Consider the following 6,190-nt stretch of genomic DNA (forward strand, 5'->3'; position numbering starts at 1 on the left):
TAGTTACTGATTGCCAATCCGACAATGAACCATTTATCTTGACTTTCTGTTTTCTGTTAGTTAGCCCATCCTCTATCCATGCTAATATATGACCCCCAACACTGTGAGCTTTTATCTCGTGCAGGATCCTTTTATGTGGCACCTTGTCAAATGCCTTCTGGAAGTCCAAATACACCACATCCACTGGTTCCCCTTTATCCACCCTGTCCGTTACATCCTCAAAGAATTCCAGCAAATTTGTCAAACATGACTTCTCCTTCATAAATCCATACTGTCTCTGCCTGACCGAATTATGCTTTTCCAAATGTCCTGCTACTGCTTCTTTAATAATGGACTCCAACATTTTCCCAACCACAGATGTTAGGCTAACTGGTCTATAGTTTCCTGCTTTTTGTCTGCCTCATTTTTTAAATAGGGGCGTTACATTTACAGTTTTCCAATCTGCTGGGACCTCCCCAGAATCCACGGAATTTTGGTAAATTACAACCAATGCATCCACTATCCCTGCCACTACTTCTCTTAAGACCCTAGGATGCAAGCCATCAGGTCCAGGGGGTTTATCCAACTTTAGTCCCATTATCTTACTGAGTACCACCTCCTCAGTGATTGTGATTGTGTTAAGGTCCTCCCCCGCTATAGCCTCTTTACTGTCCACTGATGGGATATTGTTAGTGTCCTCTACCGTAAAGACTGATACAACATATTTGTTCAGAGTTTCCGCCATCTCCATGTTCCTCATTACTAATTCCCCGGTCTCATTCGCTAAGGGACCAACATTTACTTTAGCCACTCTTTTCCTTTTTATATACCTATAGAAACTCTTGCTATCTGTTTTTATATTTCGTGCTAGTTTACTTTCATAGTCTATCTTTCCTTTCATAATCATTTTTTTAGTCATTCTATGCTGGCTTTTAAAAGCTTCCCAATCTTCTGACCTCCCACTAGTTTTGGCCACTTTGTATGCCCTTGTTTTTAATTGGATACCATCCTTTATTTTTTGAGTTAGCCACGGAAGGCTATATTTTCTTTCACACTCTTTCCTCCTCATTGGAATATATTTTTCTTGCAATGTTGTTATGTCTCAAATAAAGCAATGTGACTGAGTACTGTAGACTTGAGTAAGTGTGACCTTAATCTCTTTATTCTGACTCCGGAGTGCCGGCACAGCATGGGAGGCCTGCTTATATGCAGTACTCCCAAAGGATGCTGGGATTCCTTGGGACTCCAACAGATGCACTCTCTGGTGGTGGTAGAATGCTGGTTACAAGGTGTTGCACACATAACACCACTCCCCCCTCCAAATGGCTTGCTGGCACTGTCGTAGCCAAAGAAGGGAGTAGGGTGTTTGAGGTCAAACTTGCAAATGGACTAACCTGTAGAAAGCATTTGGACCAAACCAAACTGTGATTCAGAGACAGCCACGAGCAACCTGAAGAGGACACCACCAACTTCGACCCTTCGATACACACACAAGTGGCAACTGACATCACGGTTGACCACGAAGTTGAACTCATCATCCCCAGCAGCCCAGTGAAGGCCCAACCAACTCACCTGCACCTGTGTTTATACCGAGACGATCGACTAAGGAACGGAAAGCCCCAGATCATCTCACCCTGTAAATAAGTGTACTATTGACTTTGGGGGGGGGGGGGTGCGGGAGTGATGTTATGTATGCAACACCTTGTAACCAGCATTCAGAGGGCGCATCTGTTGGAGTCCCAAGGGATTCCACCATTCCTTGGGAGCACTGCATATAAGCAGACCTCCCATGCTGTGCCAGCACTCTGTAGTCAGAATAAAGAGACTAAGGCCACACTTACTCAAGACTACAGTACTCAGTCACATTGCTTTATTTCAGACATAACAGCCTTAATTAAAAAGTTTCATCCTCATTTTCAAATCCCTCCATGGCCTCACCCCTCTCTATCTCTGTAAGATAGCTGTGCTCCTCTACTTCTGGGCTCTTGAGCATCACCGATTTTAAACGCTCCACCATTCATGGCTGTGCATTCATCTGCCAAGACCCTAAGATCTGGAATTCTCTCCCTTTGCGATTTTCCAGTCCGCTGGGACCTCTCCAGAATCCAGGGAATTTTGGTAGATTACAACCAATGCATCCACTATCTCTGCAGCCACTTCTTTTAAGACCCTAGCATGCAGGCCATCAGGTCCAGGGGACTTGTCCTCCTTTAGTTCAATCAGTTTGCCTAGTACTATTTCTCTCATGATAGTGATTCCCCCCTCCCAATAGCCCCTTGATTATCAAGTATTGGGATGCTTTTAGTGTCTTCTACCATGAAGACCGATACAAAATATTTGTTCAGAGTCTCTGCCATTTCCCTGATTTCCATTATTACTTCCCCAGTCTCATCCTCTAAGGGACCAACATTTACTTTAGCTACTCTCTTCCTTTTTATATAATTGTAGAAGCTCTTACTGTCTGTTATTATATTTCTTGCTAGTTTACTCTCATAAACTATCTTCTCTCTCTTTATTATTTTTTTAGTTGTCCTTTGCTGGTTTCTAAAATTTTCCCAATCCTCTGGCCTTCCACTATTCTTTGCAACATTGTATGCTTCTGGTTTCGATTTGATACCATCCTTTACTTCCTTAGTTAGCCAGGGATGCTCAGGAGGGCAGAATTAGAGGAGCGTAGACATCTCGGGGTGTTGTGGGACTGGAGGAGATTACAGAGACGGGGGGGACAAGGCCATGGAGGGATTTGAAAATAAGGATGTGAATTTCGAAATCGAGGCGTTGCTTAACTGGAAGCCAATAGAGGTCAGCGAGCACAGGAGTGATGGTTGAGCGGGACTTGGTGCGAGTTAGGACAAGGGCAGCCGAGTTTTTGATCACCTCTAGTTTACGTAGGGTGGAATGTGGGAGGCCAGCCAGACGTGTGTTGGAATCGTCAAGTCTACAGGTAACAATGGCATGGATGAGGGCTTCAGCAGTGGATGAGCTGAGGCAAGGGCGGAGAGGGGCGATGTTACGGAGCTGGAAATAGGCGGTCTTAGTTATGCTGCAGATACATGGTCAAAAGCTAATTTCAGGGTCAACTATGACACCAAGGCATCGAACATTCTGATTCAGCCTCAGTTAGGAGTTGGGGAGAGGGATGGAGTCAGTGTCTAGGGAATGGAGTTTGTGGCAGGGACCGAAAACAATGGCGTCGATCTTCCCAATATTTAATTAAAGAAAATTTCTGCTCATCCAGAACTGGATGTCAGACAAACAGTCTGACAATTTAGAGACCGTGGAGGGGGTCAAGATAAGTGGTAGTGAATAGAGCTGGGTGCTATCAGCGTACATGTGGAAACTGATGCTGTGTTTTCGGAAGATGTTGCCAAGGCGCAACATGTAGATGAGAAATAGGAAGGAGCCAAGGATAGATCCTTGGGAGACACCAGAGGTACCTATGTGAGGGCGGGAAGAGAAGCCATTGCAGGAGATTCTCTGGCTACGATTATATAGATAAAAATGTAATCAGGCAAGTGCAGTCCCACTCAGCTGGACGACAGTGGAGAGGTGTTGGAGAAGGATAGAGTAGACAACTGTGTCAAAGGCTGCAGACAAGCCAAGAAGGACGAGGAGGGATAGTTTGCCTTTTTCAGTCACAAAGGATGTCATTTGTGACTTTGATGAGAGCTGTTTCGGTACTGTGGCAGGCACAGAAACTGGATTGTAGGGATTCAAACATGGAATTGCGGGAAAGATGGGCATGGATTTGGGAGGCGTTCAAGGACTTTGGAGAGGAGAGATTGGAGATGGGGCGGTAGTTTGCAAGGACGGAGGGAGCGAGAGGGGTGATAACGGCAGATTTGAGGGAGAGGGGGACAGTACCTGAGGAAAGTGAACCGTTAACAATGTCAGCTAACATGGGAGCAAGAAAAGAAAGTTGGATGGTCAGCAGTTTGGTGGGAATAGGGTCAAGGGAGCAGGAAGTGGGTCTCATGGACAGGATGAGCTCGGAAAGGTCATGAGGGGAAATTGGAGAGAAACTGAAGATGTGAGGTCAGGGCTAGATCAGGGAATTACCTTAGAGGAAATTTTGTCCGGTGGGCTCGGAGAAGGAAGGGAAGAGGCAGAGGCAGCCGAATGGATGGTCTCAGTCTTAGAGACAATGAAGTCCACGAGCTCCTTAGACTTATTTTCAGAGGTGAGGGTGCAGACTGGAGAGAGGGGTTTAAAAAGATGGTTAGCAGTGGAGAAAATAATCTGGGGTTTATCTTTACTTTCCAGAATGGTTCTGGAATAGTGAGCGGTTTGGGCAGATGAGAGCAGGACCCAATAGTGCTTTATGTGGTCCAACCAGATCTGGCAGTGAATGGCTAGTTGTCCGCCATATCGGTTCAAGTCTATGTCCCTTAGACTTAAGGGAGCGAAGATCAGGGCTGTACCAGGGGGAACGGCCAGGGTGAGAGACTGTAATTTTATTATAGGGACTAGGACATCAAAGCTTTGGTGAGGGTGTGATTGTGTGGATTGGTAGTTGCAGAAATGTCATGGTGAATGGAGGGCCAAAGACTGGACAGTTGGGAGTTGATAAGTGCGATTGTAAGAGAATTGGGAGAGTTTTTTCCAGGGGCAGACACAGGGGAGGTAGGGTTGTGGGGGAGTGGAGGGGAGATGGGGGTGGAGAGCAATACAAGGAAGTGGTCAGAGATGGCCTTATTTGCAATTGACACGATAGGAATAGCGAGGCCACGAGAGATGGCAAGGTCGAGGGTCTGGCCGTGAATATGGGTGGGGCGTTTACATGGAGGGAGAGATTAAGGATGGACAGGAGGCTACTGAACTCAGAGGAGAGAGAACATGGTGAATTGAGATGGAGGTTGAAATCACTGAGTGGATGAACTGGTAATGTGTAGTGTGATTGTTAAACGTTTGTTAATAAACCCATCATCATAGGCAATCCCTCAAAATCGAGGAAGACTTGCTTCCACTCTAAAAGTGAATTCTCAGGTGGCTGTACAGTCCACTGCGGGAATTACAGTCTCTGTCACAGGTGGGGAAGACAGTGGTTGAAGGAAAGGGTGGGTGGGGAGTCAGTTTTGCCGCAAGCTCCTTTCGCTGTCTGTGTTTGATTTCTGCATGCCCTTGGCGAAAAAACTTGAGGTGCTCAGCTCCCTCTCGGATGCTCTTCCTCCACTTAGGGCGGTCTTGGGCCAGGAATTCCCAGGTGCTGGTGGGGATGTTGTACATTATCAAGGAGGCTTTGAGGGTGTCCTTGAAATGTTTCCTCTGCCCACCTGGGGCTCGCTTTCCGTGTTGGAGCTCAGTAGAGCGCTTGGTTAGGGAGTCTCGTGTTGGGCATCCGGATGATGTGGCCCGCCCAACTAGTTCTTAATAATATTGTGTTGCTATGAATTCTTAAGCAAAGAACCCAGGAAGCAAATAAATCACAGGCTCCTCCTCTCTATTGTCCTTGCCTGTATTGACTGCTTGGCCCCTCTCTATTGCCCTTGCCTGTATTAATCATGTTTGGCCCCTCTCTTAAATGATAATGGGATAAGGGGTTATTTGGAGCGGGCGGGGAAGTGGAGCTGAGTCCATGATCAGATCAGCCATGAAGCTTATTGAATGGCGGAGCAGGCTTGAGGGGCCGTATGGCCTACTCCTGTTCCTATTTCTTATGTTCTTATTGCCCTTGCCTGTATTGACCCTGTTTGGTCCCTCTCTATTGCCCTTGCCTGTACTGACCCTGTTTGGCCCCTCTCTGTTGCCCTTGCCTGTGCTGACCCTGTTTGGCCCCTCTCTATTGCCCTTGCCTGTACTGACCCTGTTTGGCCCCTCTCTGTTGCCCTTGCCTGTGCTGACCCTGTTTGGCCCCTCTCTATTGCCCTTGCCTGTACTGACCCTGTTTGGCCCCTCTCTGTTGCCCTTGCCTGTGCTGACCCTGTTTGGCCCCTCTCTGTTGCCCTTGCCTGTGCTGACCCTGTTTGGCCCCTCTCTATTGCCCTTGCCTGTACTGACCCTGTTTGGCCCCTCTCTATTGCCCTTGCCTGTACTGACCCTGTTTGGCCCCTCTCTATTGCCCATGCCTGTACTGACCCTGTTTGGCTCCTCCTCTCCAGTGATTCCAGAGGCTGAATTGGCCTCTGACGGAAGTCCCGCCCCTCAGCGCGGTGATTGGCAGGCAGGGGCGGGCGCTGACTGGATGCTCGGGCTGTCAATCGGGCTTGGGCGT

This window comes from Pristiophorus japonicus, chromosome 6 (genome assembly GCF_044704955.1).
Source record: "Pristiophorus japonicus isolate sPriJap1 chromosome 6, sPriJap1.hap1, whole genome shotgun sequence".
Taxonomy (NCBI): domain Eukaryota; kingdom Metazoa; phylum Chordata; class Chondrichthyes; family Pristiophoridae; genus Pristiophorus; species Pristiophorus japonicus.